The sequence below is a fragment of the Teleopsis dalmanni genome, chromosome X (genome assembly GCF_002237135.1).
Source record: "Teleopsis dalmanni isolate 2A chromosome X, ASM223713v2, whole genome shotgun sequence".
NCBI classification, from domain to species: Eukaryota; Metazoa; Arthropoda; class Insecta; order Diptera; family Diopsidae; genus Teleopsis; species Teleopsis dalmanni.
This window is the reverse complement of record NC_051848.1, coordinates 82,102,590-82,115,970: the sequence shown is the minus strand read 5'-3', so window position 1 is coordinate 82,115,970 and position 13,381 is coordinate 82,102,590. Positions and strand designations below refer to the sequence as shown.

The 13,381-nt window shown below is 26.6% G+C and overlaps 1 protein-coding gene and 1 long non-coding RNA gene across 2 annotated transcripts in view; one reads left to right on the top strand and one right to left on the bottom strand.

Annotated features, from left to right (window-relative positions):
* The window catches only part of LOC119689456, a 102,925-nt gene extending 94,002 nt beyond the window's left edge, over nucleotides 1–8,923 (bottom strand). Inside the window, exon 1 of the mRNA XM_038104292.1 lies at nucleotides 8,807–8,923. The gene's annotated coding sequence lies outside the window, so the exon portion shown is untranslated. The remainder of the gene's footprint in view (nucleotides 1–8,806) is intronic.
* LOC119689457 lies at nucleotides 3,927–6,280 on the top strand. The gene is made up of 3 exons (XR_005253431.1): nucleotides 3,927–4,035; nucleotides 5,913–6,147; nucleotides 6,206–6,280. It is a non-coding gene; the product is annotated as an uncharacterized LOC119689457 (long non-coding RNA).
* Nucleotides 8,924–13,381: the final 4,458 nt, after the last annotated feature.

Here is a 13,381-nt window from a genome sequence, read left to right as displayed (position 1 = left end):
ATGTAGCTAGATGTGTTGAAAAAAGTATTGAAATAATTTTTTTTTTGAACACAGTATGTATATTAGATGAGAATATAAGTCAAATATCATCAATAAGTTCCTCACTGATAAATATAACTATAACTAACTAACTTTCAAGATAAACATGAAAAGTTTTATTGCAACTTTTTGATGAGTTATCATTCAATAAAGAAAAATTAATATGTGCGAAAGAAAAGTGAGATCAAGTTTAGTTTTCGATCAAGTTGAAAATCTTTGTAGTATGTCATGTCATCAACATATGCGATGAGCACAGAATGGTTCAATCTTTTTTGTTTGAAAATCACTAAAATCACTAAAATCACTAAACCATTATTTTGGTAATGTTATTTGTTATTCGACTTCCAGCAACTCCCTGTTCAGATACACTAAATATGGACATTCAATAAAAAAAAAATGTTTATCAGTATGCATAGGCAAGCAGTATGTTATATGCAACATGCGAACGATTGCTCATCGACAAGTACTAAGAAAATACAAAAGCAACTTTTGCTTAAATTTAGGTCCGAAAAAAAAAATGAAAAAAGCATATGTAGCATATATGAATTTGCTCTCAGTAATGCAGAATTTAAATATGCAATGATGCAAATATGATTTTGTGTTTTTTGTTGATGCTGTCATTTCGACACTTTTGATTAATTTCTGTGCCAACCGCTGTTCTAGATAAGGTAGTCGAACTATCTTGCAATTATGAGCTATCTTACAAACCTATATATTTATTTATTTTTTATATTATTTATTATTTATTTTTTAAAAGAAACGGGACAAGATTAGTTGTTTATAATTAGCTCAACATTTTTCCAATAACTCAATACTATAGATCTATAATCCATTTTGGAAAGATTTGAATCTTTTTAGATTACCCGAATTCAATAAATTATAAAAACAAATGTGTTATTATTTGTACTTGCAATATCTAAGATATCGATAATCAAACGTGCCACTAAAACAACCTTAAACTCAAATAGGAATTTGCAAATAGATACGTATATATGTATACATTATGTTCATATTATTTTTTTTAATTTATGAGTTTATAAGCAATTGAAATATCTTAATGCCCATAACTTCAGCTTATATCTATTAACATAATTTAAATTTTCAACATTTTCTTTGTTATTATGACAAAACGTGTGAATATTTCCTATAACATAAGATATATACTGTAAATATATATGTAACATATAATATATAAAATATATAAATATATAAGTTTAAAATTATATAAATGGATTAATAAACAAGTTTGATTTCATATTATTTGCTAAAGATTTTAATATAAAAATATATAAAACTATAAATTATAATCAGTGGTCAATGAGTAAAATAAAACATTTGTAAATCGACACGTAATGTAGAAGTTGGTACAGTGAAAACATGTTAAAATCGATATAGAGCCGTATAAGGTAAAAGCAGATATATAATAACTTATATTATTCAATTTAACAACGACGATTCACACAACACAATAGATAAATTTAAATATCTAACTAATTACCATAAGAACTAACTCTTAGTTCTTTTATTATTATTAATAAAACTCGCCTTTGATTAGCTTTTATTTCCTCTGGAAATCAACAGATCGATCAACACTTTATTTTTATATACATTATTTTTCAATTTTTAAATAGTTTTTTTAATTTTTTTTATATTAATATTTATTACTATTTTTCACTTGTCTTCCAATTTCTCATATAAAAACAAAGAATGCTCTCTCATGATGACTTGCTAGATATCATTTATCAGTGGATAAAAATTTCATATCTCGCTAAGTTGCATATAGGTCTGTGGATAGATACATATTTGCTGACGTATTCAATAAGTTTTAATATCGATCGCAATATATCGATAGTGTTAAGAAATAATATTATATTATACTCTCGATCTTTTTAGAGCAATCTTATATAATGAAACTAATATTAGTTTGATTTTTGCTCAATCAAATACATATTACATATTGATAGTATATATACTATAGTATACTATATAATAAATAATAGAATATATATTATATCAATGCTATGATTTGCTTAATCTTAGTACAATGAACTTATCAATTAATTAATTAATTGGCATCTAATAAATCATATACATGAGTTATTATTAATATTATAAAATAATATTATAAAATAATATTATAAAATTAATATTATAAAATTAATATTATAAAATCAAAAATATTCAAAAATGTTTAGGTAGGGTATCCTGAACGAGTTGTCTATCAAGTACAGTGGACGTCCAATATAACGAATTTTATGTTGCACCCCTTGTTCGTTATATCGAAAAATTCGTAATATCGAATGTTATACATTTACCTACCAATATCGTTATTTTTAGGAGATTTCATATATTTGAGTTCATAAATTAACTTATAAACACGTACGAGTATATATTTATTTAAAAGTATTTTTTATTCGGTTGTCAATCATAGTGTAGAGTAAAAAAAATCATTAATTTTTGTTTGTTTTTTACTACACTCAAAATTTTTCTGAACAGCTTTTTCTTGTAGTTCTCTTAGTACAGCTAATTTTGAAGTTTCATTATTGTTAATCGCCCACTTTATGCATTTTTCGAAATGATTTATGGCATCTTTATGTTTAATAATTTCTAAATTATTTTCTTCTATATTTTCGTCATCAGATCCATCATCCTCGTCCGAGACATCGATGGTATTATCAGCATTATTCCATTTATTAACTTCGTATGTACTAATGTCACACTAACAATAAAATTGAAAATATGATATAGGATATTATATGTATGTCTAGATAGTATTTCGTATATGATAAACTGAATTTGTGAACAACAGATCAGTGGCGCCTGCATATATGCATTTTGCCATATATAGGCATTTTTCTCAGAAAAAAAAAAACGAACAATTACATGCATATTCTAAGCTGAATAATGCTGGTTTTATAGTAAAATTATATTCAAAAGCATAATTTGTATAAAACAAAAACGAATAAGAAAAAAAAAATTTTTTGTTCGTAATATGGAGCAGAATTTTTTTTTTCGTTCGTTATATAGAACAATCAATGTAAATATTTTGGGTGTTCGTTATATCGAAAATTCGTAATATCGAGCGTTCGTTATACTGGACGACCACTGTACTAATAATGACAAAAAATAATAATGAAACAATGAATTTAATTAATTTATGACAAATTTAATTTAGTTAAAAAATATTAAGCATATATTTTTTCAACTATTTTATGTTTATTCTACTTCATTTTTAGTTACCATAAGGTTTTATAAAAAGAGAACATTTGAACGCCACGCACCAGTTTATATATATATGGCTTATATCTAGAGTAGTATTTAGAAATATTAAGCATATATTTTTTCAACTATTTTATGTTTATTCTACTTCATTTTTAGTTACCATAAGGTTTTATAAAAAGAGAACATTTGAACGCCACGCACCAGTTTATATATATATGGCTTATATCTGACGTAGAGTAGTATTTAGAGTTATACCAGTACTTGAAATAATAAATAGTGAAATAATGTATATATATATATATATAATATTTCTAATTCTGGATCATCACACCTGAAATATAGTAATTGCAATAATATGTACCAGTATATAGTTTACATTATTACATGTTTAATTTATCCTTTCAAGTACTGGTATAATTCTAAATACTACTCTAGATATAACTCAATTATAGATAGTATGAAAGTGTGAATACTATGAAAATAAATTCAATTGTAAATGTATTCACATCTCAAAGAAATACAAAAGCCTCCACTTTATATAAATATACATGTAGATAAAAATTTTGCAAAAACTTTGGCAAGCCTTGAGTAAAAACAAGGGTGGGTCCTAATATTTTTAATGCATGGCAATCATTAAACTCACACGTCACTTAAGAACATTCGTCTCTGAAGAAAGATTACTTCGTTATTGGGTTCATATAAACCGTGATTATATATATTTTTTTGTGATATTAAGTGAAAAATTGCAATTATAAGAAACCTAAAGAACTGCTAGTAAGTAAAATAATAAGAAGTTTATATTTAAATATAAATATCAATATCTCCATAAAAATTTTTGGTGTATATAAAAGTTAATATATAAACGGCTTATTACAGAAAGACACCCAATTGCCCAATCAAGCTGCAAAATAATTTAAAATTAATGGCATTAATTCCAGTATATGACATTTATTGAAAGACAAATAGAAATAATAATTGTTGTCAATAATTGTTGTTTTCTATTGCAATAATGGATGTACCGCTTTAAAACACGGGATTCTATTTGAAGTTTGTGAGAATCAAATACTGAGTACACTTAGCGAAAATATTTAAGAGATCTATAATTATATAAAAAGCTTTTTTTGTGACAGAAACAATTTTTGACTTTTCGTTAATTAATTAATTAAAATGGTTAGCTTTGAACACATATTTTGGTATATTACGATACTTTTATTTATTGCAATAGCTCAATGGGAAGTAATGGTCACTAAAAGGATAGACACAACTTTCTGAACTAAAAAAAGGGTAATTTGGGAGGACATTAACATCAATAGCTATAATACTAAAAAAAATCCATAGGTTTCTAATTTTAATAATATGTGTTGGAAATTGATTTTTCTTTTTTATTTTGGCAACGATTGACTTAGATAAATTTCTGTGATAAGATGTTCATATTCGTTTCTAAAGAAGCTATGAGTAATGTAATATAAATCAAACATTACTCATACATTATGGCATGTATTATAAAAATATAAATATTACAAAAATATATTGATTACATAGCCCACTTTAAGGTTTTGTAATCTTATTCATCAATGAGATTTTAGATTTTTACTTATTGCATAACGAATATTTACCGGATATTAATGATTTTGTAAATATTCTGAACTCATCAGTCAATGAATTTTTGTTAATTTTACTGTAAAATTAAGTTTCATAATTAAAAATAGCTCTATTCCTTTAAATGACACTCATTTAGTAGCAATATTAATGGCACGTAAAACATATTAACGTATATATTTTTTAACTTTTAACTATTTAAAAATATTTTCGATAAAGACAAAGTAAATTTCATATTTAAAATTGCATATATTAGCATAATTTTTAGAGGGCATAAAAGCGGTGACAATTTACTATTAAAGCAGTTAGTCAAGTCTACTTGACATAGACACAAAAAATTTCATTCAACAATTTTGGCATTTTATATGCCTTTTTATCTTTTTTATCTTTATCTTTTGGCTTATTGAGTTGTTTTTATTTAAATAAAAATTTTGTGCTTTATGAATGAATTTTTGTTGAAATATGTTAATTTTTTCATCCCACCAAATTACTGCAAAACACTTTGAATATGAAAGCTATGAAAACAGTAGCAGGTGATCTTTTAAAATACATAAGATTTTTGATTTTATTAAAACTATCAAAAAAACATTAAAATAATATTTAAAATATATGTACGACGTTCAAGGAATTTTGTAATTAAACTTAGAAACAAGATTTAAAATAAATTTAAAAACCCTACACTCCTAACAACAGTCATTATAAGAATATATATAGTAGAAAAGATAATTAAACTTTTTTAAGTAAAATTATTAACCAAACACACAGTACATAATATTTATATAGTAAAAGTTCTTAATAACAAAGACTAGCGGGACCAGCAATTCTACGTGGTAACGAAACGTCTTTATTTCAAGAACCATACTTTTAATGAAAAATAAAAATTTGGATCTAATTGACATTATACGATTAAGCCAGATATTCACTTGTGAAAGCTTTCACTATATATGTATATAAAATTTTTTTTTATTAATTAGTATATTACTACAGATAATCTATATTCTTTATATAACATTAGACTAATTTGTTAATATAGTTACATATTTTTTTTGTAGCGCGTACCAATATGGATACTATAGCAAAAAGCGATTTATCAGTTTGTGATTTTGAGAGTGTTCTCGCTGACATCAAGCGTATAACTGATAAAGAGGATAATGCCTGCTTCACGCCACGCCTCTTTACCGCAACCGACCAGAACTTGACAAAAGTCAAAGACAATACCCCTATTTAACACAATTAGAAAAGTACAATTATTATTATCACTTATAATAACGTACATTTCTTCGTTTTGTGAGTAATTATATATGTTTTTATAACTTAGTTCTAATTTTTTTTTATTTCTTTTCAGCAATTTTGTCTTTAATTTATCAATAAATTCCAAATGCCGATATTTAGTATATAGTTCAAGTAAATTTAAAAAAAAGAATAATTATTTGTTAAAAATGTAGAAAATATTTTATATAATCAAGAGATGTACGAATACTTTTTAAAATTGAAATATTAAATCAATTTAATAAAACTAGTTTGCATTAATTCCCAAACAACCGACTTTTACGAATACTCTTAGCACCTTTCTGGTTCGCTTTTGATGATTGGTAATGTCAATATGAGTTCCATATAAGACTTGTAAAATTGATTGTTTCTAACTAATTAAAGTCATACATAATGAAGTTTTTATATACAATAATTTTAAATAATAGGAACTGAGTAGATGCAATAAATTCTGAAATATATTACTCGTATTATAAATATTCATATTAGGTACTATTAGATAATATTTCAATCAATTTTACGAATTTAAAGAATTAAAACTTAATAAAAAAAATTATAATAAACTCAATTAATTAAAAAAAAAACATTTTTACGAAATACTCGTTAATTTAAGTATATAGGTATCTTACTAATTTATATATATATATATATATATATTATATATATATATATATATATACATACATATATATTTAAATTTTTTTATTTTTGTTTTTGCTAATTTCTTGTTAGTTTTCTTTTGTTAACTTTTTTTGTCAATATCTTTTTTAATAATTTTTTTATGTAATTTTTTTTTTTCAACTTTTTATTAAATTTTTATTTTTATAATTTTTTTGTGACAAATTTTTTTTTTCTTAATTTTTTAATTTTCTTTTTTAATAAATTTTTAAACGTAATTTTTATAAAATGTTTATTAATGCTTTACACACTAAAAATTTTATGTAACTAATAATTTGAGTTGAAATTTATTTTTTCTTTTAGCAAAAATTTTCTTTTAAACAAAAAAAGAACAAATAATCTAAAAGCAAAAAAGTTTTCAATTATTTTCTTGGTAAATTTTGTTTAACTTTCATATTTCAAAAAAGAAAAACCGGCAAGACAAGCGGCAATTTTTTAATTATTTTCTAATTGTTATTTGTGAATCATTGCAGTTTTTATTTGAATCGAATTCCAATACTCAGAACGATTATTAAAATCACATAGTAGCGAAAAAGAGAAGAAAAACAACTTCTCTCAGACTATAATTAAGAACAAAAACAAAATTAAAAAATACGAGTATTTTCATTATATGGAAAATGAATCTGAGATGAACCACTTTCTACAACACATGCGATTGGTTTGGATGGATAGCTTACCAATTATAACTGATAAAAATTCTATGTGGAGTTAAAAATCAGGAAATTAATTTAAATATAGTTTTATTCAGTGAAAATACCAAAATATTAGAACAGAAACAATTTCTTTAAAAATTTTCTTAAAAAAGTTTGATTCCATGATGTTATTGCTGGGTTTGGCTATTCAAATCTTAACAGTGGACTGATGTGTTCACACACAAAGCTTAAATACAGTTAATATGCGTTACTTAAATTTAGAGTTTTATTAGTTCGAATCGATAGAGTTGTACCAACAACTCCATCCTTCTTTCTCCTAATGTTAATACAGTCTCTTTGTGAAAAGTTTATCCTAACGACATATGTGATTCCAAATAGATGGCTTAACTTTAATTTCCTACTTTCAAAAAGTATTGTGTAAGGTCGAAAGGCCCGGCCCACCTTATGTTATCGAAATTGTACATGCAAAAAGCACAATGAAGCTATTTTTAGGCACAAAAACTTTTATTAAATGCGCTTAAAGGAGAACAAAAGTTAAATTTGAGATTTTATTAAACGTTTAGTAGCTAAAGGAGTACTACCCACTAATAAAATTATTACAGATATTATTACAAAATAAACTTTATTCAATTGGAATTAAAATTTAATTATATACTTATAATTAAAAATCATACAACAGTAACCTACTTCGAAACCAAACATTTTTTATATTTTTATCAATTTCAATATATTGTCAATACAGCAATATATTAGCAATATATCATTATCATCATTGCCATTATCATGGTCTATTCATTATTCATGGTCTAACCGTACTGTTGCTTTAATTACAATTAGTCTTTGGACCAATTTAATGGTTCTGTACAGCGGTTTCGGTATATTTGTGGAAAATATGTGCAAGAATAACAGCAGTATACAGAGGTGTTGTAAAAAGAAGGTGGTGAGAGAAGGTACTGAAATGGAGGACAATGGTAATGCTCTCTCAACATCTAAACTGCAATATTTGGATAATGATATGCAAGGATAGCAGCGTTCTACCGAGATATGTAAGAGTAGGATGGTATTGGAGGACTCAAATGTGAATGAAAACGACAAAACTTTTGTAAGATTCCTCCAACATATGCACTGGCATATTCCGAAAAGAAAAGAATTAGATTAGAGGATTGTATTGAAGGATTATGATAACTGATATTTGGTAATATCCGAAACAGCCGTAAGATGGGCCCAAGGATTGACTTGGTGATAAATCAGATAATGTTCGTAGAGTGTTAATTAATATACAGGGCTCACATGAGTTGAGTTAAAATTAGGTTTATTGATCATTTTTTCTTACAACTAAAACTCACCTTGTAAGCCTTTTGGTAACAATAATAATCCACAAATAAAAACAGGAATGAAATCCACTGAACGCTGTTGTTGTTGTTTTGGTAATCAGAACAAAATAATTTTTATCGTAAATGCAAATCAACAGAATTTCAATTAAACTTTATTGCAAAATTTAAATAACTTTAATTATGTATGTTAAGATTCCAGTAAATTTTTTTTATTATTTTAATTAGATTCCAGTTAACTCTTTCAATAATTTTCTTAATTCTTGATTCTTTATTCCAACGATTCTGTTTAATTGTTATGAACTCCGTGCACGCTTTGTTGTTGTTGTTGTTGCTTGTTCCGCTATGTTCATACCGTTGCACACACAGGTAAGTGGCAGCCAACAACAACTTTTCATATGACTTATGGGATTTTTTCTTTTAATTGAATTTATTTTTCTTAATAACACACAAGGTCGTTTTGCGATATAAAGCATAAAAGAAGTTAAACTCTAGTCTTGTTACAGGCTACAGTATGATAACACTGAAGGGGGTAGGGGAAGGGGTAATTAGAAGACATAAGATAAGCGTACCAATTATGCAGCAGTTGTGTTGTTGCACTTTTTGTTTTTCACCTTTGAAGCATAAACTCAACACAGTAACGCGTACTTTGTCGACTTTATTCCTTTAGTTAATCCACTTTGGCTTTTTATGTTTAGTTTCACAAATGTTCACAAATAATATTTTTTTTATTGCAATTATTTTGTTATGTTGCGGCTCCAGTTTGTGAGATTCTGCAACGATCTTGCTTTTATTGACAACAGCAGTTGCGCAACAAGTTACCAACAGCCGCAATCAACTTCCCCACACAACACATACACACACTTACACAAGCCACAGCACAGATGTACACTTTTTAATCGCTGACTTTGATTCGGTTAAAGGGAATTTGCTTTTGCACGTTTTTGTGTTCCCTTTTATACGGTTTGTTGTTGCTTTTGTTTGTTAATGTTAAGAAAAACACTGCACAGGCGCATCAATGGAAAACAGATTTGAAGCATGCTTAGCAACTTTGTTTTATAAAAAATGTTTCTCCTTTTTTAAATTATTGTTAAAATTAAATTTAAATTATTGTTAAAAAAATAGATGAACATATTTTGATATAAGCAAATTTGTTTAGTTTTAATAAAATCGAATTTTTTTAATTTTATTTTTGTTGAAATTTTTATTGAAATTTTTGTATTTGAGCTGCACTTTTACTTTCGTTTCGTATTAAATAAATTTTATATTTATATTTAATTCCAAATACGCTTTAAACAATAAATTCATTAACGTATTCGTCAAATATTTTTTAAAATTTCGTTAATTTAATTTTGAACTTAAAAATAATTTTTATATTGAGTGCACGTAAACTTTTCTATTTCTTTAAAAGTCGGGCAATTTAAGTCTTTGTGCGACAAAACAAAACCCAACCACACGCTACACTCTAACAACTAGAACTGTTTGTTTTGGTCAACAAATGCAATTGCTTACCGGATCGTGCAAGCAGCCAAGCGGCAAAAACAAGAAAATAAACAAATATGAGAGCGCGCAAGAGAGCACAACAGAGAGTTCAGTAATATTACACAGTGTTTGTGTAATGAGTATAATATGAGTAAAATTTGGGATGAAACGATGTAGGCAATGCAATATTTGCACTTTTGTTTTTTTCTACTTTAATATTTAAATAAAACAAAAAAAAATTAATAATAATTCTAATAATTAAACAAATTTTAACTAATATTAATTATATACATTCGAGAAGAATATATAAAACTAAAAATAATATACAATAAAAATTATAATTATGTTAATTATTACAAGCGCATGCAAGAGCCAATCAGTTTTATTTCAAAATTCCAGGTTTCACTAGGTAAATACCGGACATCTGATGAAGAGCCATATAGAGATGTGTTATATACTTACTGCTTACTGTGGAAAATGTTATGGGAGGCTTAACACAACTACACTGGTTTATTTGGAGTAAAGGTCTGTAAATATAGCAACACTATACACAGGTACTGTAAAGGGAAGGTGGTGAAGAAGCTTACTTACACAGAAGACAATGGTAATACTCATATAAGAATACTTTTACATTCACATTGGCATGTTTGGGTAAAGATTTGCAACAATAGCAACTCTTTACCAAGATGCAGCAAAAGAGGATGGTGTTGGAGGATACTAATATATAAATGTTTTGAAGCGAGAATGGTAATGTAGCATACTTATATCCAGGACAATGGCGATATTCATTATCTACACTAGTATATTTGGAGAAGAGGTCTGCAAGCGCAATAGCGCTATACGGAGATTTTGTATGAACGAATTGTGTTGAAAGATACTAATATCGAGGAAAACAGTAACGCTTTCATAAGATATCTTCATCATGAAACCTGGTATGTTTTTAGGAAATGTCTGCAATAACAGCAGTACTCTAATTAATATTGTATAGTGAAATGGTTACAGAGGAACCTTATGTGGAGAACAATAACAAAACACTTGCATAACAATCCTTCATCATATACCCTAGTATATATATTTGGCGGAAGAGTTTACAAGAACAATACCACTGTAATGAGCTGTTGTATAGAATGATGGTGTTGAAGTATATTTTTATGAAGAACTTTGGCAACGCATTCCTAAAAATTCTCCATCCTTTATATTGAAGTATTTTAAGAAAAAATCTGAAAGGGCTGTAGCATGTTGTATATGATGCTGTATATGAGAATGTGTATGAAGAACACCTATGAGGAGCATAACAAGAATGCTTATATAAGAAATCTTCATCATCTGTTCTGGCACAACATTAAGCCGCACTATAGCATTGTACAGGAGGACGACTGCAGGGTACGCAATCCTTTAAGGTAATTACTGCTAAACTTAGTTTTATTAAAAAAAAATTTGTTTAAAATTATATAGAATTGAAATGATTAATTATAGAATTGTGAAAAATTATATCTTAAATATTTGCAAAATACCAATTCGTCTTTCAAAAATATTAGATAGTACCCACACTACGTGCTCTTACATTCAAATTTTTTTACTGTACTGAACGTAATTATCAGAAAACTATTGCCAAAAACTTCAACTTTAAATGTGGCAAATTTTTTAATGTGAAATGATAAAATATTATTAAAATAAATTCTCAAAAATATATAATAAATTTTTAAAATAAGTCAAAATATTTAAAAAAAAACTGATAAACGGCGACTTGAATTATGGGATATCTTTCTTTCTTTAAAATTCCGCTTCTAATTTTAATTTTATTTCTTATAGCCAATATTCTTACCTGCTCTATTAAGGCTAGAAAGACTTTCATCGAGTAGTTTCCGTTTTCTGATGGAAATAAACATCTGACCTTAGCGCCCCTCTTGATAGTGTCTATATTAAGGTTAAACAAATGTTCGCACTAAAGAAATAGATAACCCGTTAGTAACATTAGCTATCGAGAAACGTGCATTTCTGCACAAAAATTAATTCAAGTTGTCGCAGAAGGTTTTATGTGGCATCCATAAATGGGATCTTGGCATTTGCTGCGTGAAAAATTAATAGTGGGTATAGTGACTTCTATCCTAAAGTTTTTAATTTTGGGTTTGGCATCCGTCACGTAAAATCAGCACCCAATGAAGAACGTGAAGAAGCCTCAGAAACATTGTGCAATATTGTGATGAAATATTTAAATTAGTTAAATACTTTACTTTTAATTTAAAATTTTGTTCTATAGCCAGAAATCTGTTTCTATTAGAAAAACGTGAGAGTGAGTAGCGAGAGAATTTGCAAATCCGAAATTATTTTTTATAAACGGATCTAATCGAACAGCTGTTTCGGATATCGCAAGTATCCATTATCAATGGACTTTGAAAACATCTATTGATAAAATTATCTGTATATAATTTCTGGAATGCATGTGTCAAGAATGGAACCTATGGACTCACACGTTCACACAAAGCCAGGGTACAGTTAATATACATTATTTGATACTGGATTCTTATGAGAGTTTTGTTTGTAATTTTATGTGTTAATTGTTGTTGCTTTCACTGATAATTTTTGACAGAATTAAAAATAAAACTCTCATATGAATCTAGTATTAGTTAGAGTTTTATCAATTTGAATCAATAAAGTTGTACCAAGTTGGATGCTAATTTTAGCAATATCTCCGTCTTCCTTCCTCCAAATGTTAGTACAATACAATTTGCTTAAAGCAAAACAAAAATTAAATTTATAATGTTAATAACTAGTGAAGAAAAACTTAAGGGTTTGATATTAGCTCCTAAAGGAATACTTAAAATTCTAGCAAATCGATTGTTAAGTGTACATGGTAAAATTGATCCTTATGCGGTTTTCGATAACTCTTTCTAAATCGAGATTTACTCTAAGTGCAATTTTCATTTTCGATTAGTAAATCTCGAGATTAATGTATAACACTCGAGATAAATTTATAACACTTTTCATATGTTGCCACAGTAGCACGAATAGATATATACATATCTATTTATTAAAAATATAAATATGTACTAACACTTCTACAAAAATGTTTGATTACTCTAAAAATGTTCGATAGAGCAACAAAAT